Source organism: Carassius auratus, unplaced genomic scaffold (genome assembly GCF_003368295.1).
Source record: "Carassius auratus strain Wakin unplaced genomic scaffold, ASM336829v1 scaf_tig00217326, whole genome shotgun sequence".
Classification (NCBI taxonomy): Eukaryota; Metazoa; Chordata; class Actinopteri; order Cypriniformes; family Cyprinidae; genus Carassius; species Carassius auratus.
Window position 1 is genome coordinate 48003 of NW_020529004.1, and position 24001 is coordinate 72003.

Here is a 24001-nt window from a genome sequence, read left to right on the forward strand (position 1 = left end):
GACACATATCTTCCAGACATGGTATCATTATTAGTTCTAATATTATAAAGTGTTTGGCGATCATAAACGAGCAAGGCTGAGACATCTCGACAACAAATACAAATAAACAAAGCAATAGCAAATAACAAACTGAGAAGACAACACGGAGACAGACGGCATGCCATAGACACTAGCGCCATCTTGTTTCACCCTGTGAGGACCAAACACAGGAGATGAAGAATTGTATAAACTTGTTAACCCTTTAGGCGCCAAAGGTTTTTTCCTAAAACCTTCATTTTTGACATCTTAAATTTCAAAAGGCTATATCTTAAAATTTATAAAAGATAGAGACTTTCTGTCAATTAAAAAAATATTAAGGATGACCCAATGTTTATGTAGGGATTTTATTTTCCTATCCAATTTGCATATTATGACGTCAAATGGGGGTGGCCATCTTGAATTATAGAATTTTCATGAAAAGTCACATGTTTAAATAATAAAATGCAGCACTTCTTTCCCCCAAAAAATGTCCCTCACCTTCTGTGTGCTATATTGTACAATACTGAATGCTTAGGTAAATAGTAAGTAGTAAACAAACTGTGTAAATCATTACTAATATATGGTAGAAACAAACCGAATGCATGTAGCGGTTGGGATTTTCAATTTACTACATGCAGCAGGCACTCTGATTCCATGTATGGGGCACATATATATTATTCATATGACACACAAACACAAGTAGACAAGACCTGTTTAGTTCAAAAGCTATGCCCCGTGTCAGATCGCCTCTGCTTCTGCTATGAGCAGCGCGGCCAGATCTGCCTCGCGCACTCGCCGAGTGTGCACAGCTCGGACTACTGTCAGTGTCATTGCGACTCCCCACCTTGCCTCCTAACTGTCCTATGAATACTTCGACCTCGTCTAACATACCCAGTGGCATTAGACAAAGTCTCCACTACAATACTGTCGCCGCGATTGCGGAGAGGTGCGGTCAGAAGACAAATATACATGTCTAGCGCGGTAAAAAATCTCCCGCCTCGTCCCCGCAACAATAACTACTAATTTCGCAATGAACACTCTGACCTTAAGCAAATATTTTTCACACCTCTGACATTTGGCAAAGGAACATTTACATTGGGCAAAGGATTCACCGCTTGTGCTCGGTGTAGGGCTATACTTTCACTTTCAGTATCACTGTCATCTTCTGAATGCAGATATTCCGCTTCAGAATCAGTGTCCGCGAATAGAAGTCCCAAAACCTCATTGTGGCTTTATTGAAGCTTTATTGATGCCATTAGATAATAATAATAATGATAATAATAATAATCTAATGCCAATACTTGCTGACGTTGACAATATTGGTCAGATAAAATGGCTCACTCTCACACTAGCTCCACTTTTTTCCCGCACTGATTCAATGCACTTTAGCTCGAAGATTTTGTATAGAAGCATGACGTTTTTTTGAGTCAGAGATGAAGTATTACATGTCTGCTATCTGGTGCAGGGGAGGTTGCATGAAATTTGGCCGTTTTATTCAGTGCCGCATCTTGTCGAGTAAACTCGACCGTCGCGCCAAGAGGATTAAATCATCTAAACCAACAACATGTATGTTAGACCCTATAGCATCTAAGCTCCTAAAAGAGGTACTTCCAGAAGTCATAGATCCTCTTCTGACTATTATTAATTCCTCATTGTCATTAGGATATGTCCCCAAAACCTTCAAACTGGCTGTTATTAAGCCTCTCATCAAAAACTCACAACTTGACCCAAAAGAACTAGTTAATTATAGATCTCGAATCTCCCTTTTCCTGTCCAAGATACTAGAAAAGGTGGTATCCTCACAATTATATTTCTTCGTAGAGAAAAATGGTACTGTATATGTGAGGATTTCCAGTCAGGATTTAGACCGTATCATAGTACTGAGACTGCTCTCCTTAGAGTTACAAATGATCTGCTCCTATCATCTGACCATGGGTGTATCTCTCTATTAGTTTTATTGGATCTTAGTGCTGCGTTTGACACAATTGAACAAAACATTCTTTTGCATAGACTTGAACACTTTGTTGGCATTAATGGGAGTGCATTAGGTTTAAATCGTACTTATATGACTGCCATCAGTTCGTAGTGTGGGATTACAAATTTATAAAATGTTAAATCTAGGTTCCAATGTAATAGCATATGAACTGAAAACGTTTTGATATACATTTTAAGGTAAATCAGGAAAATCAGGTGTCTGAGATAATGTCCCTTTTGTCTTTGTGATCTTCCTTGCCATGTGGCTTTTTAAGCTCAAGGTACAGCTGTGCCTTTTGTCTCTATGATAATGTGAAGGTATCAGCGATACTGTCAGGCACCTCTGTATTTAAATGACACTGTTATGCTGATGAGACTCAAGGCTGGGTAGATGCCAGTTACTGGCACTTTCCTGATTGCATTTGCATACTTTGTTTAATTTGTGTCCACCTCTACTGTATGGATCCCTCCCACTTGAATGTATATAATCTACAATGTCTTAAGGACAAGTTAGACTTTTGATGACTGCAGCGCCACGCAGAGCGTTCTCGATAAAGAATCCTGCTGAAGATTACCCAAGAGTCTCATGGTCTTAGTTTCTGAGTTCCCAACAGTTTTTGGTGCCGTGACCCGGATAGAGCTTCTCATCTGAATCCAAATTAAAACTGCAATCTCAACAAAGATCTGACTTCATTCCAGACTGAATCTTTCTTTAAAACCAATGGTTGGTGAGTGTACCTCTATCCAAAAGAACCTTTAAGACCAGAACAAATTTGTTACCCTCTGCGCCATCAGAGAAGAGTTAACAGACAGCTGTAGGGTTTGGTTAACTAAGTTAACATTACAAAAAAAAATCTATTTTAGAGAAGAAAGTAGTCCTCTGTTTAGCCAGGGAAGATTAGCATCACATGCTAATATTTTGCTACCCTCTGTGTCTCGCAGGGAAGTTTAGCATTAAGTGCTAATAGTTTGTGTTCTTATCCTCTGCTTGCCATGGAAGTGTTAGAAGTGTCCACTTGTGTCAGAAAGACTTTACAAAATGTTGAGAAGGAATGCTAAGCTGATCCCAACAACTAAGAAAGGTGGACTACCTACTCCTTCATGGACAGACAGTGAGTTCAAATCATTGTTAGGACAGCACATGGACTCAATAGTGACAGAGTCAGTCAGATTGGATTTGATAAAGAAATTTGGTATTGATCCAGAAAAAGTATGGTCAATTGAAGATTGTAAAAAGGTACTAGGATCATGTATTCGCAAAACAATGCGAAAGGCATTATCTGTTGCCACAGAGAATTTGGTTTAGTACTAGCTATGCAACAGTCTCAGCGTAACTCAGAACTAGAGGAACAGAACAAAGAGCTCAGAGCTAGAGTATCCTCTTTGACTAAGAAATGTAACCGCAACAAAGCTGCAGCAAAAACTGATGTGGAAGAAGTTAGTCGGACTGATAACAATTATCCTGACTTACAAGCTTTCTTTGAAACTGATGTAGCCATCCAGTCAGTAACTGATGTAACTGTAGATTCAGTGAAGTTATGTGGTGCGAGGAGAAGATCTCAGAGAATTGAGGGAACTGAAAGTGTTCCTCCCGACTCTTCTGTTGTTCAAACACAAACTGTTGCCAAAGCGTTAAGACCTAAAGATATAGAAAGACTATCCCAGAACTTACCCTCTGTACGCACAAATTTTACTGAATTCAGAAGAGCATTGATCAGCAAAATGCATCTCTATGACATGTCGTTAGCAGAAGACACACAGCTGATGTCACAAATTCTAACTGAATCTGAATTCAACAGTTTTGAGTCTGCGGTTATTTCTGAACTACAACATGCCAGTAAAGATGAATTGAGAGAGGGAGTTCTGAGAGAGTTAAAGAATATTGTTGGACCAAAAGTGGATTGGTCAAAGGTCACTAGTTGTGTACAGAAGGAGGCTGAAACTGTGAGTGAATACACTGAAAAATGTTGTCAGTCAGCAGTAACTTACAGTGGAATAGTTGATGATCTTGAAAGTGTGTTAGAGGACAAGGGACCATTAGTTCGCATCTGGTCAGATGGCCTTGTGGCTGAGTACAGAAAAGCTTTGCCATTCTTAGATCTAACTTGGTCTAACAAAACTCTCCGAAGTAATCTAGACAGTTTAGCTACTTGGGAAAGAAACTCTGATGTCAAAGCTAGAGTAAAGATTGCAGCAGCATCTTTTCAGGTCAAAACAGAGAACCTACAGAACATAAAAGTCCTGAGAAGGAGGGCAGTTGTCATTTTTGTGGTAAAACTGGACACTGGATGAAAGAGTGTTGGAAAAGCACGAAGACATTAAGAGAAATGAACAGCTTTATTCAGCTCCTACTCAGTCTACTTACTATGCTAAATCTGCCCCTTCCCACGTCACCTAACTGTTGGAGCAGCTTGCTCAGGTGTTAACTGTAAGGGCTGTGAGTGCTTATCTCCCTCAGTAATGTAAAACAAAGATGAAAGATCCTTTGTAAATAAAACTACAGGAAGCTGACTGTCACTTCCTTTCATTGAGAGAACATTAAGTACACTCACAGCCTTCAAAGATATACTAAAGCACACTCCAGTCACTCCTATTCTTTTTGGGTTATGATGTCTTTTTATGACTGATGTTTCATTAGAGGATGGAGATGTCACACAGTAAAGTTCGCACACCAGCTACAGGGACAGACTAGGACACACACAGACCAGTGAGGAGCCCAGGGAAGAACCGAAATGCAACAGGCCTCGGGGGCCAACCCTGTGGTAAAGACTTCCTCATAGGTTTCCCCTATCCATAGTTTTATCCCCACCTCACTGGTCCATAGGTGTCAAATTACTGAAAACTAGGTTGAGAAAAACACTTTACGATCACCAGACTTAAAACCACTATACGATCTACAGAAGTCTAAAATTGTCTATGCATGAATACTGCTGGTCTGCTGTTTCTTTGTTTTCTTGTGTTGCAGGTATGTGTACATGAGAAGTCATTTCCATATGTTGCACCCTGGTGTAAAGCATCACTTCAGACATCCATGAACAAGCTTCATGAGGACAAAGAGTCATCTTAGTGAATCTACGTGGGAAATGGACTACAGAGAACAGACTTCACAGCTATTCGGACGCCATGGACTTCAAGACTTCCACTTTTAAGCTGCATGATTTTTCTGTGTCATCATGTAGTTTGTAAGATGTGTTACCATCCATGGTAAGTATCAACAGTTATGGTTCTAAAATTACACCTAAGTAAATCTAGGACAAGACACAGAATAAGTTATACATGCCTGTAACCTTTTCAAGTTACATGACTGAAGATGGGGCTTATGTTAAGAAACATAGGCCATAGAATGGACTTATGAACGTTTAAATCTAGGTTCCAATGTAATAGCATATGAACTGAAAACGTTTTGATATACATTTTGAGGTAAATCAGGAAAATCAGGTGTCTGAGATAATGTCCCTTTTGTCTTTGTGATCTTCCTTGCCATGTGGCTTTTTAAGCTCAAGGTACTGCTGTGCCTTTTGTCTCTATGATAATGTTTGGAAAACACTTGTCAGAAGAAACAGTCGAGCAACATAGAAGGACAGCAGCTTGTGAGTGTTTTGTCTTGTTTTCTCATCAGACTAGTGTGTGATCATCATTGCTAGGAAAGTTTTTGTTTTGGTTTAAATTGTGTGTGTCTTACCGTGGTTAATACGTGCTGAAAGTGGCGCTTGGTTTTGCGTTTGCCTATCGCGGGACTGCCTGGTTTCGATCTGCTAAATAGTGAGGCATGGCCAAAGCCAGTGAAAGTACTTAATTAGCTGTTTGGAAAGCACTTGTCAGAAGAAACAGTCGAGCAACATAGAAGGACAGCAGCTTGTGAGTGTTTTGTCTTGTTTTCTCATCAGACTAGTGTGTGATCATCATTGCTAGGAAAGTTTTTGTTTTGGTTTAAATTGTGTGTGTCTTACCGTGGTTAATACGTGCTGAAAGTGGCGCTTGGTTTTGCGTTTGCCTATCGCGGGACTGCCTGGTTTCGATCTGCTAAATAGTGAGGCGTGTCCAGCTGACTTCAATCACAGGTAATCAGGCTAATACAAAGCACTTGGTTTCACCGCGGCAGCGGTCGCGGCAACCCTCGTGTGAACCCTCCTCGTGTGAAGACCGATGAGTGTATAGACAATCGACTCTACCTGCGCGACTCACCGAGCAAGGACACCGACAGGGCACCTGAGTATTGCTTTTCTCTTTTTTTCCACACTTTGTATAGTTTGTTCTCAAATATATCTTACACTTGTAGTCACTATGTGCTTTCAGATCTCTACTATCACTACTAACACTCGGAGAGCACGCTATGTACGTCGCAGGAAGGCCTGTCTGACAAACCTACGCCATGTCCCTCTGACCTCTACTACTATGCTCTCTATTCCAGTTGGTCTCTGGAACTGCCAGTCTGCAGTTAACAAAGCAGACTTAATTTCCTCTATTGCTACCCATTCCGGTCTCAACCTCATGGCACTTGGACTTGGATCAAACCTGAAGATACTGCCACCCCTGCAGCCCTCTCTACTAATTTCACTTGTTCCCACACTCCTCGTACCACTGGGAGGGGTGGAGGTATGGGTCTCCTTATATCCAAAGAATGGAAATTTGAACTTCAGCCTTCACCTACAGGTACTGGTTCATTTGAATCACATGCCATTACTGTAACCCACCCTGTTAAAATCCACTTTGTGGTCATTTATCGTCCTCCAGGTCAACTGGGAAACTTCTTGGAGGAGTTGGATGTGCTGCTATCAAACTTTCCTGAAGATGGTACTCCTCTGGTACTGCTTGGCGACTTCAACATCCACTTAGATAAACCCCAGGCTGCTGACTTCAAAACTCTGCTCACCTCATTTGATCTCAAGCTAATGTCCACTACAGCGACTCACAAATCGGGCAACCAACTTGACCTCATCTACACGCGTGGTTGCTCTGTGGACACCTCTTCAGTTGCTCCACTGCACACCTCTGATCACTTCCTCATTACTGCTAACCTAGCACTTACTCCTGAAGTGGCACACACTCCAACGCAGGTCACCTTTCGACGGAACCTACGCTCACTCTCTCCATCTCGCCTATCTGCTGTGGTTTCATCCTCTCTTCCACCATTCTCTCAGTTTTCTGCTCTGGACACGAACAGTGCTACGGACACTCTTTGCTCCACTTTAACATCTTGCTTGGACAACTTTTGCCCACTGTTGTCTAGACCAGCACGCACTGCCCCATCTGCCCCCTGGCTGTCCGAGGTTCTCCGTGAACATCGCTCTAAACTCAGGGCTGCAGAGAGGAAATAGCAGAAATCAAAAAACTCTACGGATCTCAGTGTGTATCAATCACTCCTCTCTTCCTTCTCTGCAAAGGTCTTAACAGCTAAAACATCCTACTACCACAACAAAATTTACAGCTGCTGTGACGCTCGGACACTATTCAAGACTTTCTCTTCTCTTCTTAATCCGCCGCCTCCACCTCCTCCATCGACTCTTACAGTGGACGACTTTGCAACTTTCTTCACAAATAAGACGAGATCCATCAGTGAACAATTCTCCACACCACAGACTGTGGAAAACTTCACAATGACTGATGCACACTCTTTATCCTCCTTCTCCCCACTCTCAGAGATGGACGTCTCCAAAATTCTCCTGTCCAATCATCCTACTACTTGTCCACTTGATCCTATCCCCACTCACCTCCTTCAAGCGATCTCTTCTTCAGTCATACCTTCACTTACTCACATTATCAACTCCTCTCTTCAATCTGGAACATTTCCCTTAGCATTCAAGCAGGCTCGGGTAAGCCCACTGCTCAAGAAACCATCTCTAAATCCAGCGCTTCTTGAAAACTACAGACCGGTATCCCTTCTTCCATTCATTGCAAAGACACTTGAGCGGGCTGTGTTCAACCAGCTTTCTATGTTCCTTGGACAGAACAACCTCCTGGACAGCAACCAGTCTGGCTTCAAAAGTGGCCACTCAACTGAGACTGCTCTGCTCTCGGTTACTGAAGCCCTGCGACTAGCAAGAGCAGCTTCAAAATCCTCGGTACTCATCTTACTGGACCTGTCTGCTGCATTTGACACTGTTAATCACCAGATTCTCCTGTCCTCCCTCAGAAATTTCGGGATCTCTGGAACTGCTCTCCTGTGGGTTAAGTCCTACCTCTCTGACAGATCCTTCAGTGTGTCTTGGAGGGGTGAGGTTTCTAAGTCACACCACCTTGCTACTGGGGTTCCTCAGGGATCAGTACTTGGACCACTTCTCTTCTCCATCTACATGACATCTTTAGGATCTGTCATTCAGAAGCATGGCTTTTCTTATCACTGCTATGCCGATGACACCCAACTCTACTTCTCATTCCAGCCTGATGACCCGACGGTAGCTGCTCGCATTTCAGCCTGTCTGAGTGACATTTCTAGCTGGATGAATGACCATCACCTTCAGCTTAACCTTACAAAGACTGAACTACTGGTGATTCCAGCTAACCCATTGATTCATCACAACTTCTCTATACAGCTGGGCTCGTCAACCATAACTCCTTCGAGGACAGCTAGAAACCTAGGAGTTGTGATGGATCATCAATTAAGCTTCACTGACCACATTGCTACAACGACCCGGTCCTGCAGGTTTGCCTTATACAACATTAGGAAGATTAGACCCTTCCTGTCAGAGCAAGCAACCCAACTTCTTGTCCAAGCTCTTGTTCTCTCCAGACTGGACTATTGTAATGCTCTCCTGGCGGGCCTTCCTGCATGCACTGTCAAGCCTCTGCAAATGATCCAGAATGCAGCAGCGAGGGTTGTCTTCAATGAGCCAAAAAAAGCTCATGTTACTCCCCTCCTCATCAGGTTACACTGGCTACCAGTAGCTGCTCGCATCAAATTCAAGGTACTGATGCTTGCCTACAAGACAACCACTGGCACGGCACAAACTTACCTAAACTCACTGGTTAAATCCTATGTGCCCTCCAGAAGCTTGCACTCTGCAAGTGAACAACGCCTTGTGGTGCCATCCCAAATAAATTCAAAATCACTCTCACGGACCTTTTCCTGGACTGTGCCCAGCTGGTGGAATGACCTCCCAATCTCAATTCGTACAGCAGAGTCTTTACTCATTTTCAAGAAACATCTAAAGACTCATCTTTTTCGCCTGCACTTAACCTACTAACACCAGTACTTTTCCTTTTCTTGTCTTTTTCATTTAATAAAAAAAAAAAAAAAAAAAAATTTATATACACCTGGCTATGCGTTCTATACTAGACTAACTGAGACTTGTCATGGCACTTGTACTCTGTTGTTGTTCTCTTGTTGACCTGACTGCTTCTATTGTTCTCACTTGTAAGTCGCTTTGGATAAAAGCGTCTGCTAAATGATTAAATGTAAATGTAATGTGAAGGTATCAGCAATACTGTCAGGCATCTCTGTATTTAAATGACACTGTTATGCTGATGAGATCAAGGCTGGGTAGATGCCAGTTACTGGCACTTTCCTGATTGCATTTGCATGCTTTGTTTAATTTGTGTCCACCTCTACTGTATGGATCCCTCCCACTTGAATGTATATAATCTACAATGTCTTAAAGACAAGTTAGCTTTTGATGACTGCAGCACCACACAGAGCGTTCTCAATAAAGAATCCTGCTGAAGATTACCCAAGAGTCTCCTGGTCTTCGTTACTGAGTTCCCAACAGTAGCAGTGAATGAAAATGTAACATATCGATCACAAGTGTAGTATGGAGTACCTCAAGGCTCAGTACTAGGGCCGCTACTCTTCACGCTTTATATGTTACCCTTGGGAGATATCATCAGAAAACATGGTGTTAGCTTTCACTGTTATGCAGATGATACTCAGCTCTATATTTTCTTCGCGGCCCGGTGAAACACACCAATTTGTAAAATGAATGGAATGCATAGTCGATATAAAAAACTGGATCATGAGTAATTTCTTACTGCTAAATTCTGAAAAGACAGAGGTGTTAATTATAGGACCTAAAAACTCTGTTTATAATAACCTAGAACACTGTCTAAGACTTGATGGCTGCTCTGTCAATTCTTCGCCATCAGTTAGGAACCTAGGTGTGCTATTTGATCGCAATCTTCCTTAGAAAGCCACATTTCTAGCATTTGTAAAACTGAATTTTTCCATCTCAAAAATATATCTAAATTACGGCCTATGCTCTCAATGTCAAATGTTAATCCATGCATTTATGACCTCAAGGTTAGATTATTGTAATGCTTTATTGGGTGGTTGTTCTGCACGCTTAGTAAACAAACTACAGCTAGTCCAAAATGCAGCAGCAAGAGTTCTTACTAGAACCAGGAAGTATGACCACTGCACGCTGCACTGGCTCCCGATCAAACATCGTATAGATTTTAAAATATTCCTTATTACTTATAAAGCCCTGAATGGTTTAGCACATCAGTATTTGAATGAGGTCCTTTTACATTGTCATCCTCTATGTCCGCTACGTTCTCAAAACTCAGGTAATTTGATAATACCTAGAATATCAAAATCAATTGCAGGCGGCAGATCCTTTTCCTATTTGGCGCCTAAACTCTGGAATAACCTACCTAACATCGTTCCTAACCATCTCTTTAACCTGGCTTACACATAACATACTAATATGCTTTTAATATCCAAATCCGTTAAAGTATTTTTAGGCTGCATTAATTAGGTAAACCGGAACCGTAAACACTTCCCATAACACCCTATGTACTTGCTACATCATTAGAAGAATGGCATCTATGCTAATATTTGTCTGTTTCTCTCTTATTCCGAGGTGACCGTAGCCACCAGATCCAGTCTGTATCCAGATCAGAGGGTCACTGCAGTCACCCGGATCCAGTACTTATTCAGACCAGATGGTGGATCAGCACCTAGAAAGGACCTCTACTGCCCTGAAAGACAGCGGAGACCAGGACAACTAGAGCCCCAGATACAGATCCCCTATAAAGACCTTGTCTCAGAGGAGCACCAGGACAAGACCACAGGAAACAGATGATTCTTCTGCACAATCTGACTTTGCTGCAGCCTGGAATTGAACTACTGGTTTCATCTGGTCAGAGGAGAACTGGCCCCCCAACTGAGCCTGGTTTCTCCCAAGGTTTTTTCTCCATTCTGTCACCGATTGAGTTTTGGTTCCTTGCCGCTGTTGCCTCTGGCTTGCTTAGTTGGGGTCACTTCATCTACAGCGATATCGTTGACTTGATTGCAAATAAATGCACAGACACCATTTAACTGAACAGAAATGACATCACTGAATTCATTGATGAACTGCCTTTTACTATCATTTTGCATCATTGACACACTGTTTTCCTAATGAATGTTGTTCAGTTGCTTTGACGTAATGTATTTTGTTTAAAGCGCTACATAAATAAAAGTGACTTGACTTGACTTGAGGAGGATAATAAGAAGGAAATGGAGAATGAAGGGAAGGATAATAAGAATGAGGAAGAGGCTGAGAAGAAGGAGATGGAGGATGAGAAGAATGAGGAGCAGGATGAGAAGAAGGAGATGGAGGATGAGAAGAATGAGGAGGCGAATGAGAAGAAATGGAGAAGGAGATGGAGAATGAGAAGAATGAGGAAGTAACTGCTGTTTTCTCCTACTGGGAGATCACCCCTTGTCGCGATACCTGAGGAGGCCACTGTTATCCCTGAAGCGAGGGACGAACTCCTCCTCAGAAGAAAGGGACCTGCTGTTCTCTCCAGCTGTAGAGTGCACCCTTTGCTGCTATAGCTGCAGGGGACTGCTGTTCATTCTTCAGCAGAGGATGAACACCCCTGCTACTTAAATGGAGATGGAGAAGTTGAATGTGGAGGAGATAAAAATAAAAAAACTTATATTAATTAAAAGGGGCTACTGTTTTCTCTCGCTGGGAGATCACCCCGTTGCCGCAATACCTGAGGGGGCCGCTGTTATCCCTCAAGCGAGGGACGAACTCCCCCTCAGAAGAAAGGGCCCTGCTGTTCTCTCCAGCTGGAGAGAACACCCTTTGCTGCTATGGCTGCAGGGGACTGCAGTTCATCCTTCAGCAGAGGCTGAACACCCCTGCTACTTAAAATAAGAGGGAACTTGCTATTTCTCTCCCTCGCATTCTAGAGGGGAGAATACACCTCTCCTACCATAGGCTGCATTAAGGACATCTCTATAACATTGTCTTTCTCTTTTGCAGGAAGGAAACAAGGAAACGTTACTCTCACACCACTCAAACCAAGCTCAGGGACATGCTGCTCGTTTTCGGTTCTCCCGCTGGTGAAAATACCCTTTGCTGCTATTACCAGCTACCTTAATTGCTATTATCTGCCTCATTAGAAGGGAGAAATCCCCCTTCGCTAGCCAATAGGCTACATTAAGGATATATCAATAACACTGTCTTTTCTCTTTGCAGGATTGGAACAAGGTTGGTTTTGAGGGGTTCTTCTTCAGGCCGTAATACCTCTAATTATGTTTTGGGGATTAATGTTAAAGCTCTTGTATGTTCAGTTATTTTGGGAGCAAGAACCCCCACAAGGAACCATACCGCCAAAGATAAATTGTGTTCAATAAACTCAAGTAAACTTGCCAAAGTGGTTCCTGTCTGAAATCGAGCGCAGCATCAGTTCAGTCAGGCCATGGAGGCAAGGCTGAGAACACCTGATGCGGTCAGCTGTCAAATCACTCCAATCACCACCTCTCTCCTATTAGACACGGGACACAGTTAAAGGGAAGATTGCGAGCAGTTGAGCATACTTACTGAGCAGTAGTGCCACGTATATATATATATATATATATATATATATATATATATATATATATATATATATAGGCTACAGTATAGACGTACCACTGCCACATCTACATGATTATCACCATTTGCTTTAAAGACTTTATTAAAAGTCTTAATTATTATGTATTTCTAAATTCATGGTTCTGGGGGGTTAATGTTAAAGCTCTTGTATGTTCAGTTATTCTAGTAGCAAGAACCCCCATAAGGAACCATACCGCCAAAGATAAATTGTGTTCAATAAACTCAAGTAAACTTGCCAAAGTGGTTCCTGTCTGAACTGCCTTTAACTATCATTTTGCATTATTGACACACTGTTTTCCTAATGGATTTGTTGTTCAGTTGCTTTGACGCAATGTATTTTGTTTAAATCGCTATATAAATAAAGGTGACTTGACTTGACTTTCCATATATTGGGGGATCTTTGGCATCCTTCTGTCTCCAGAGACAATGGAGTATTTGCACCCAGGTCAGTCAATCACCTCAATCAATCACCTTTATTTATATAGTGCTTTAAACAAAATACATTGCGTCAAATCACTGAACAACCTTAATTTGGAAAACAGTGTGTCAATAATGCAAAATGATAGGTCAGTCTGTTGTGGAATTGCAGTGCCTGCTGTGTCTAAACAGTCCAATACAACAACAAACACGTACTGCGGTAGCAGCTTCCAAACCTGCAGGATTCAGGCTTCTGGCTTTCATGTCACACTTGCAGATGTCTAGCACTGGTCCACCTGTTGGTCTGGTGCCAGAGGCAAGCTCACCATACATGATGTCCTTAGGGAAGGAGTGGATGCCGAGTTGCCATATCCTTCATATTGGTATTAATTACATTATTACATTATTTCTTTCAAGGCCTTGAATTTGTGATAAGTTTTCTGTGTATGTGTGTTAGTATCAGACAGTCCCAGGACAAACGTTCAACTCCCAATGTCCAGCGTATCAGATATACATCTTTGGAGAGACGTATTGCTTCTGATCTCGGATCACTTGTCACCAAAATAGTTGTAAGAACATATGTTTGCATACTTTACATCCATATGTGGAAACAGTCTAAGTTTATCTAGGTTTTGGAACCAATCTGAAATTTTGTTGACTTATGTATTGATGCAATTAGTATCCTCTGTCAGAGCATACTTGTTGTTGATTTTCAATTGTATGCAGAGTGGCCTACAAACTCCATCGAGATTAATGAAGCTGACTTCTGCTTATGAAACTGCAAACCATGATCTTTGGTAAATATTTATTTAATTGAACACATCTCTGACTCCTGGTCTTCATTCATCATATCTGGTCCATGGGTTTTAACTGTACATTCCCATACATTAGGAATCCGGCCATCCTGCATTTGGCAGCTATGGCCAAGCCAGCGTAGGTACCTTTGTGAAAGGAGTGTGTGCATGCTAAATGTTTTTGCCTGGGCCAGCACTTCAGTGTTTGGGACACGGTCCTGCCAGTTAATGCCCAGGATCCTCCTCAGGCAACGCAGATGGAAAGAGATTTCATTCTTGCCCGATACACATAGTCCACGTCTCACTGCCGTAAGACAAGAGTGCTTAGGACATTGGCCTGGTATACTTTCATCTTGGTATTGGCAGTGAGCATGATATTATTCCACACCCTCTTGGTCAGGCGGGCCACAGCCTTGCCGATTCTGGTGTTCAGCTCGTTGTCCAAAGAGAGGTTGATGGAGATAGTGGAGCCAAGATATGTAAATTCCTCTGCTACCTATAGGGTGTGATCGCTGATGAAGACACCAAACTTATTCGTGTTCTCTCCAGGGCAGTGGATGAGCTGGGTCTGGAATGGTCTCCTCCAGAGGAACCATCCTATAGCCATCTGGATGAATGGATTCTACTGGGGCGCCAGCAAGCCCCCTCGTCAGAGAACCTCCCCGTTCTTCCTGGAAGTCCACGACTAGCTTACTTAATCTTGTCGCGCCCCCTACTCGGCGCGCTTGCATAGTTCATTTTTATCCGATGAAAGCCAAGGCCAACCATCCATCCAAACCCTGCCATACAACGTCGGGTCTCACCGGGCGTGCGTATTTGTCAGCAGGGCAAGCAGCCGCGGTGCTCCACTCCATGGCAGTGCTACAAGTCTTCCAGGCAAAATATCTTGCCACCACCAAGAGTCTGGCCCGGACGTCACAACGCTCCTGGAGCTGAGAAGCGCAACGGACTTGGCACTGCTTGCCACCAAGAGCACTGCCCAGGCCATAGGGTGCTCAATAGCTAACCTGGTCGTCTTGGAGCGCCACTTGTGGTTTAACCTCACGGAGATCAAGGACGATGACAGAGCCCAGTTCCTGGATGAGCCAATCTCCCCCAGTGGCCTCTTTTGTCCAGCAATTGAAAGGTTTGCCAAACACTTCACTGAGGCACAGAAGTCATCCCAGGTAATGCAACACTTCCTGTCAAAGCGCGCTTCATTTGCTGCTGCCAGTCGCCCCAAGCAGGTGCCGACTCGTCAGCCACCCAAGCAAGCGCCTGCTGCTACTGCCGCTGCCCAGCCTATGAAATCCGAGCCACCAGATGGTTTCAGTTCCCTAAGAGCATGGGACCCAGCCCAAGATAGTGCTGGATCCCACGTTGCCACCTTCATCCTAATCTACAGGCAAGAACAAGGAGGGGGCTAAGTCTCACCGCGGCCGGACCACCTCCCAAACTGCCCCGTGTGTTATGCTGTCCATCTCCGTGTGTCGACTAAGCTGTTTTTTACTGCAAACAATGGGCAATTTGTAGTGTCCAGACAGCAAAGCGCTGTTATAGTGCACAAAATTAAAATGCTTTCACTGGGTGGTCACTACTTCAGTTCACAATGAAAACGCTTACATTCTGAGTGCGAAGTAAGAAATCTGCTGGTGAAGGGAGCTATAGAAATCATTCCCCCAGTGTACCGTGACTCAGGGTTTTACAGCCGTTACTTTCTAGTTCCCAAGAAGGATGGCGGGCTGCGCCCCATTCTCGATCTAAGACATCTGAACTGCGCCCTCATAATGGCACTTCAGAATGATCACACTTAAACAAATCCTCTTGCAATCCAAGGGGATTGGTTATTTTCGCTGGATCTGAAAGACACTTACTTTCACATCCAGATAGCCCCCTGTCACAGGCTGTTCTTGAGATTTGCCTTCAAGGGCATGGCTTACCAATTACAGGGTACTCCCCTTTAGGCTGTCTTTGGCGCCTCACACATTTACAAATAGGATGGATGCGGCTCTCTCCCCTCTCAGGCAGAAGGGAATCTGCCTTCTCAATTACCTCAATGACTGGCTAGTTCTAGTTCTAGCGGTGACGATGAGGGCAACAATGGTGAAGGAGCGCGCTGCGGCTCTACAGCGACTAGCAGCCTCTTTCAAAATAGTTGCTTCTGGCCCCCTAAAAACGTTCCAGAAGCTGCCGAGCCTTATAGCAGAAGCATCGCTGGTGCTGGAGCTTGGGCCGCTACATATGCGTTCCCTCCAATAAGCGTGTACCACCTCATGCAAGGGGTCAGGGCTTGGAGGAACATTCAATGGATGGAACGGGGTGCCCCGCTTGATATGTTTTTCAGAAGGAAAGGGATCTCCACAGATGCGTCCAACAGTGGTTAGGGTGCACTGTGCGAGGGGAAACCAGAGGAGAGCAGGCTTCACATCAGCTGCCTCGAGATAATCGCAGTTCAATGAGCCTGCCAGAGCTTCTTGTCAGACCTAATGTGCCACCACGTGCTGGTCAGACAGCATGATGGTGGTGTCTTACATAAATCACCAATGCACGCTGTCATCGATGCGACTCTTCCATCACGACTGATGGAATGTACCCAGAGCAACCTGGGGTCCCTGAGAGCAATGCACCTACCGGGCAAACTGAGCAAGGGCTCAGAAGAGTGGAGGCTTCACCTGCACACAGTTCAGAAAATATGGGACATCTTTGGTGAAGCGGAAATAGACCTCTTTACCTCAAAAGACAACTCTCATTGCACAAGATATTTTTCCAAGATCGAGGATGCATTGGCCCAGGACTGGCCCAAGCATCTTCTTTACACTTTTCCTCCGATTCCTCTGATTCTTAAAGTAATCAGGCAGGTCAGGGATCAGAGATGCAGGGTACTTCTTGTAGCCCCACTCTGGGAAAATCAGCATTGGATAGCGGACCTGTCACGAGACCTCCCGTCTCAGGTGGACGGAACGATTTGGCATCCACACCCAGAGATGTGGTCTCTGCACCTTTGGTCACTCGACGGGAACCCACGGGACTCCCTAAAAGTGTGCTGGACACAACTTCACAGGCTACAGCTCTGTCTACACAATGGCTCTACGCCTCCAAATGGTCGGTCTTCTCCAAATGGTGAAAACCTGGCCTCCTGTGACGTATCAGTGATAAATTGTCGAAATCATACTCTACATTTAATACTGTTACATGGAACTGATGTTGATAGTGTTGAAATTATGCAGCCAAGTGATGATATCTCAGATCATTATTTAGTTTTGTGCAAACTTCATATAGCCAAGATTGTAAATTCTACTTCTCGTTACAAGTATGGTAGAACCATAATTTCTACTACAAAAGACTGCTTGTTAAGTTATCTTCTTGGTGTATCCGAATTCCTTAGCATATCCAAAACCTCAGAACAATTTGATGATGTAACAGAAACTATGGACTCTCTTTTTTCTAGCATTTTAAATACAGTTCCTCCTTTACGCTTAAGGAAGGTTAAGGAAACCAGTCTGACACCATGGTATAATGAGCATAATCGCACCCTAAAGAGAGCAGGCAGAAAAATGGAGCGTAGCTGGAGGAAAACAAAACTAGAGGTATTTCATATTGCTTGGTGGGAAAGTAACCTATCCTACAGAAAAGCATTAAAAACTGCTAGATCTGATTACTTTTCTTTTGTTTTAGAAGAAAACAAACATAACCCCAGGTATTTATTCAATACAGTGGCTAAATTAACGAAAATAAAAGCCTCAACAAGCAACATCACAGCAGTAATGACTTTATGAACTACATTACTTCTAAAATCGATACTATTAAAGATAAAATTGTAACCATTCAGCTGTCAGCTACAGTATCGCATCAGACACTGCACTATAGACACCCTGAGGAACAGTTCCACTCATTCTCTACTATAGGAGATGAAGAATTGTATGAAATTATTAAATCATCTAAACCAACATGTATGTTAGACCCTATATCATCTAAGCTCCTAAAATAGGTGCTTCCAGAAGTCATAGATCCTCTTCTGACTATTATTAATTCCTCATTGTCATTAGGATATATCCCCAAAACCTTCAAACTGGCTGTTATTAAGCTTCTCGTCAAAAAACCACAACTTGAACCCAAAGAACTAGTTAATTATAGACCGATCTCGAATCAAACTTTTCTGTCCAAGATAGTAGAAAAGAGGAAAAACAGGGAAAAAAAATAGAAAAAACATGCCGCCAATGTACTCATTATAAGATCAGCTATAATCACCTACTTCACATATTTATGTCAACTCTATATTTCTTATTATTTGTTTGTTTTTCATTGATTATGTATTGCATGTATGTTTTATATTCACATCATATAATAGGGTACAGATAACTGTAATAAATATCAAACCAAACTGTACAGTAGTATCATAACATAGAATGTCACACCTAAAATTAGTTAGCTGGAATGTACGAGGCATTAACTCAGCAGCTAAAAGATCCAAATTTTTAAACCACATTAAAAAACTCAAGGCAGATATATGTTTATTGCAAGAAACGCATCTTTCAGAATCAGAACATAAGAAATTAACAAATACACAACTAACACAAATATACTCGGCATCCTACAACTCCAAGAAAAGAGGTGTAGCTATATTAATCAATAAAAAACATAACTGTTATTAAATCAATCAACTATATGTGATCCAGAATGACGATATGTTATTGTCAGTATAACCTTTAACAATAAAATACTGACCATCGCTAATATCTTTGGACCAAACACAAATGACCCCCAATTTTTCCATAATTATACCATGTAAGGTGGTATGTGCTAGAAATGGGTAAAACACTATCAGTGAGTCTGCCCATGGGGTGGGGGCACCGCCACGCAAGGCAGTGTCCCACATTGTCCCTCAGAAACATACCCCTTGTCCCCCCTTGGGTTTATTAGCAGGTGGTCACCCTAGTTCCTTTGTCTTCTGTATGTGCATATATGACATTGATATTTTACCGTGTATAAGATACAATGTTTTAATTTGCAATAAAAAAAATAAATAAAAAAAAACAAGATACTAGAAAAGGTAGTATCCGCACAATTATATTCCTTCTTAGAGAAAAATGGTATATGTCAGGATTTCCAGTCAGGATTTAGTCCGTATCATAGTACTGAGACTGCTCTCCTTAGAGTTACAAATGACCAGCACTTGGTTGTATCTCTCTATTAGTCTCTATTAGTCTATTATTATTGGATCTTAGTGTTGCGTGTGACACAATTGACCACAACATTCTTTTGCATAGACTTGAACACTTTGTTGGCATTAATGGAAGTGCATTAGCATGGTTTAAATCGTACATATATAACCGCCATCAATTCGTAGCAGTGAATGAAGAGGTATAATATCAATCACAAGTGCAGCATGGAGTACCTCAAGGCTCAGTACTAGGGCCGCTACTCTTCACACTTTAAATGTTACCCTTGGGAGATATCATCAGGAAACATGGTATTAGCTTGCACTGTTATGCTGATGATACTCAGCTCTATATTTCTTTGCGGCCTGGTGAAACAAACCAATTTGAAAAACTAATGGAATGCAGTCGATATAAAAAAACTCGATGACGAGTAATTTCTTACTGCTAAATTCTGAAGAAAAAAAAAAAAAACAAAAAAAAAACGGAGGTATTAATTATAGGACCTAAAATCTCTAGATTAGATTAGATTAGATTCAACTTTATGTCATTATGCAGAGTAATTAGTACAGAGCTAATGAAATGCAGTTAGCATCTAACCAGAAGTGTTAGAATATAGTGTTTTATATATATAAAGTGCAGAGTAAGTGAAGCTATGGCATACAGAATGTACAGTGTAGTTGCTATATACAGTATTGAGCAGAGTATATACAGAATATAAATAGGAATGCAATGTAGGGTTTATATATACATTTTGAACAGATCAATGTATATATCAGTGTATATATACACATTATGAGCAACAGCACCGTGAGAATAGTGGTAATTAATACAGTTGGATGAGTGTGCAAAAGTATCGTTAGACAATGTTTTCTATACAAAATAACAGTAGTGCAATGATATTTTATAGAAATAGTTTACTGTGCTTTGTACAGTAACAACTTTAGACAGTTTACAGTAATAGCTAGAACAGTATTCAGTCTGTACAAAATATGAGTAGTGCAAATACATGTATGTAAAGTACTGTGACCAGTGCAGTTTAGATTGGTGGTGTGGCATTCAGAAGTGTCACAGCCCTGGGGAAGAAGCTCTTCCTGTGCCTAGTAATGCAAGAGCATAGGCTCCTGTAAATGCCTGCCGGATGGAAGGAGGGTGAAGAGTCCATGAATAGGATGAGAGGCATCCTTGATCATGTTTCTTGCCCTGCCCAGACAGGGCTTGTGATAAATGTTCTCAATGGAAGTTAAATGGGTGCCGGTGATCCGTTGAGCAATTTTCACCACCCACTGGAGTGCTTTGTGGTAAGATGCAGAGCAATTGCTGTACCATACTGAGATGCAGTTTGTGAGGATGCTCTCAAAGGTACAGCGGTATAATTCCACAAGGATCATGGGACTTGTTGGATCGTGGGATCGTTGACTAGGGTGGAGGCGTTATGGGACCAGGTGAGGTCATCAGATATGTGCATGCCATGGAACTTGAAACACGCTCCACTACAGCTCCGTTGATGTAGACTGGTGTGTGTGCATGACGCCTAGTATGCCTGAAGTCCACAATGATCTCCTTTGTCTTCTGGGTGTTTAGTTCTCAGTATTGGTGGCACACCACACAGCCAGGTGCTGCACCTCATCCCTGTAGGCTGACTCATCATCATCCTTGATCAGACCTACTACCGTGGTGTCATCTGCAAATTTGATTATGGTGTTGGAGCCATAAACAGGATGTTCATGGTCATGGGTGTATAGGGAGTATAGGAGAGGGCTCAGAATGCAGCCCTTTGTCACGCCGGTGTTTGGGATGGAGGATTAGAGGTTATCTAACTTAACAGACTGAGGTCTGTTAGTCAGAAAATCTAGAATCCAATTCCTGATGGGTGTGCTGATTCCAAGCTAGCTGAGCTTGGAGATCAATTTGGAGGGGATTACCGTATTAAATGCAGAACTGAAATCAATTAACAGCAATCTCACATGTGTGTTCTGACTGTCCAGGTGGGTGAGGGCAGAGTGAAGTGTTGTTGATATGGCGTCCTCTGTTGACCTATTGTGGTGATAGGCAAATAAAAAAGGGTCTAATGTAGCAGGGAGACAGGATTTTAAGTGGGATGGAACCACTTTCTCAAAGCACTTGGCAATGATGGATGGGGGTGAGTGCAACAGGACGGAAATTGTTAGGGACAGAGGCAGTGAAGTGCTTTGGTACTGGCATCATGGTGGAGGTTTTTAAGCTAGTGGGGACAGTTTTTTGGGCCAGGGACAGATTGAAAATGTCTGTGAAGACTTCAGCCAGCTGCCCCGCACAGGCTTTAAGCACATGACCAGGTATTCTGCCTGCTTTCCGTGCATTCACCTTACACAGAATGGAGTAAACATCTGATGCAGGGAGTGTGAGAGGCAGTTCACTGGGTTGATGCTCAGCTTTTAGTGAGATCCCCTTATTATTCTGATCAAAACAAGCATAAAAGTGATTGAGCTCGTCAGGGAGGGAGGCAGAGCTGGAGGGGTCACGGAGTTGGGTGGTTTGTAATCTGTGATAGATTGTATGCCTTGCCACATAAGTTGGGGGTCTGGAGAATTGAAGTGTTCTTCAGTCCTCTGTTTATGTTTGAGTTTGGCCTGGCATATACCCTTCCTCAGGTTGGCTCTGGCTGAGCTGTTAGCCTCCCGGTCTCCAGACATGAGGGCTGCATCTCTTGCTTTGAGCAGGAGGCGAACACTCACTGTTCATCCAGGGCTTCTGATTGGAGAATTTTTTTTGTGTGTGTGTGTGTGTGTGGTCACTCTGCTCACACATCTGTTGATGTGCTCCAGGACAGAGTTGGTGTAAATGTCAATGTCGATCTGAGAGTTTGTGGTGGCCTGGGAAGCAAACTCACTCCAGTCTGTGTGCTGGAATTTATGTTGAAGAGTGGAGTCAGCACCTTCCAGACAGATTTTAACAGTCCTTATTGTACGTTTCACACATTTGATGACCGGGGTGTACATGGAACAAAGCAGAAACAAAGAAAGGTGGTGAGACTGACCCAGGTGGGGGAGGGTTGTGAATTGATGGCTGCTCAATTGTCAATGGTCAATTCTTCGTCATCAATTAGGAACCTAGGTGTGCTATTTGATACCAATCTTTCCTTAGAAAGCCACATTTCGAACATTTGTAAAATTGCATTTTTCCATCTCAAAAATATATCTAAATTACAGCCTATGCTCTCAATGTCAAATACAGAAATGTTAATCCATGCATTTATGACCTCAAGGATAGAGTATTGTAATGCTTTATTGGATGGTTGTTCTGCATGCTTAGTAAACGAACTACAGCTAGTCCAAAATGCAGCAACTAGATTTCTTATTAGAACCAGGAAGTATGACCATAATAGCCCGGCCCTATCAACACTGCACTTCCCTATCAAACATCGTATAGATTTTAAAATATTGGTTATTACTTATAAAGCCCAGAATGGTTTAGAGCCTCAGTATTTGAATGAGCTCCTGTTACATTATAATCCTCCACCAGTGGTGGACAGTAACGGAGTAGCTTTACTTCGTTACTGTACTTAAGTACATTTTTCAAGTATCTGTACTTTACTGGAGTAGTTTTATTTTGAGTAACTTTTACTTTTACTTCACTACATTCCAAAGCATAAGATCGTACTTTTAACTTCACTACATTTCATAAAACATATCATTACTCCCTATAATATATCACGTGCTCCGACACGCAGAAGCGGTGTCTGATTCATCATGAACGAACTGAGTCTTTTCAAAATAAACTTTTAAATTGGATCGCAAATCGCACCAAATGATTCGTTTACGAATTAGAATGATTCGATTGCAGCTGTTCTGGAGTCGAACACTCACTGATTCAAATTAACCATTTAGTGCGAGTCTACAGTGTCTGTGTTTTAGGTTAAAAAAAAAAAAAAAACATTAAACTAACACAGATTAAATAAAATAACTCATGCATGTTCAAATTCCCTGCTGCCGTAATATTAACAGTTTTATTAAGATGCTACTATGTCCTATGTGACGTCTGTTTTTTATATTGTTTATCAACAGTAACGTTATTTTATTTTGTATTTTATATTAACGTTGTTTGGATTAACTAGACGAGTAAACAGACATAAATGTTTATTCATAACCGTACTGAAAATAAGTAAATATTGTTAGCTGATGCTAACTGTCTAGCTAAGAAGCTGGCTTGTGCTAACTTGAGGTAATTTTATAAATAATGTCCAAATATTTTTATTCAACCACCTATATATATATATGTTACTCCCCTCGAGTTGAATTAAAGGCTCAGGTCGTTCTTGGTTTTAACAGACATTTATTTGGACAAAACTTTATCTCTTCTTAGCACCACTTATGGCTTAACTCTTACAGACATGGGTTACTAGTGCGGCACCTCATGCGGCTCTTCTTACAGGTAGTGCACCGGAAACTATTCTGATAGCAACATTTAAATAATTCCCAAGCGGAACAAAATAAAAAATAAATAGATTCCCCCTTTTCTAAGGTTTTAGCTGAATAATATGAAATTAATTGACATGTATTAACAAAAATATATTACTTATCTATTCTAATGATTATTCTGAACATTTTAACTATTAATTGACCTTTTAAATGTAAAGTGCATATAATGAATGAAATATATGAAGTTGGATCTGACGGCAGCTACACTCCCACCAAATCACTTGTGATTTCCAAAATGAGCTGTACTAATCTGCTTCCAGTAATGTGACAGTCTTGTGAATTGGTCTTATTAGATGAACTGGTTTACTCAGTCTCTTCCCATGGTTATCTAATGTTGAGTCGCTGATTAGCAGCTGCACTTTTCGTACGCATCCATCTTGACTTGGGTACACGGCAGT